This window comes from Athene noctua, chromosome 1 (genome assembly GCF_965140245.1).
Source record: "Athene noctua chromosome 1, bAthNoc1.hap1.1, whole genome shotgun sequence".
Taxonomy (NCBI): Eukaryota; Metazoa; Chordata; class Aves; order Strigiformes; family Strigidae; genus Athene; species Athene noctua.
The window spans coordinates 94,289,161-94,289,512 of record NC_134037.1 but is presented as its reverse complement, the minus strand read 5'-3'; positions in this window follow the sequence as shown (position 1 = coordinate 94,289,512).

Below are 352 nucleotides of genomic sequence, written 5' to 3'. Positions count from 1 at the left end.
GGGAGCTGCCACCCTCTGCAGAGGGAAGGGGAAGCCAATGGCAGAGTCCTCCCAGGATCTCATTGCCCCGTTACAAATGTGCCTCCCTGGTCAGCTCCGACTGGGTCCCTGGATTAGTTCCCATGTGTTTGGATATGGGATTTGCGTCAGATGAAGCTCCCGAGAGGGTGCCTGTTTCCCTGGCAATGGTGGGGTCTTCGCGCCCAGACATTCTTCCATGGGAGTTGGGGGAGAGGGGTCTTTTTTTAGGGCATCCTGCATGGGTAGAGAGAGAGCCTTTGGGGAGGTGCTTGCCCAGGAAAGACATGCAACAGGGCTCTCTGGTGGGGGCAGGGGTCTGGAAAGAGACAGG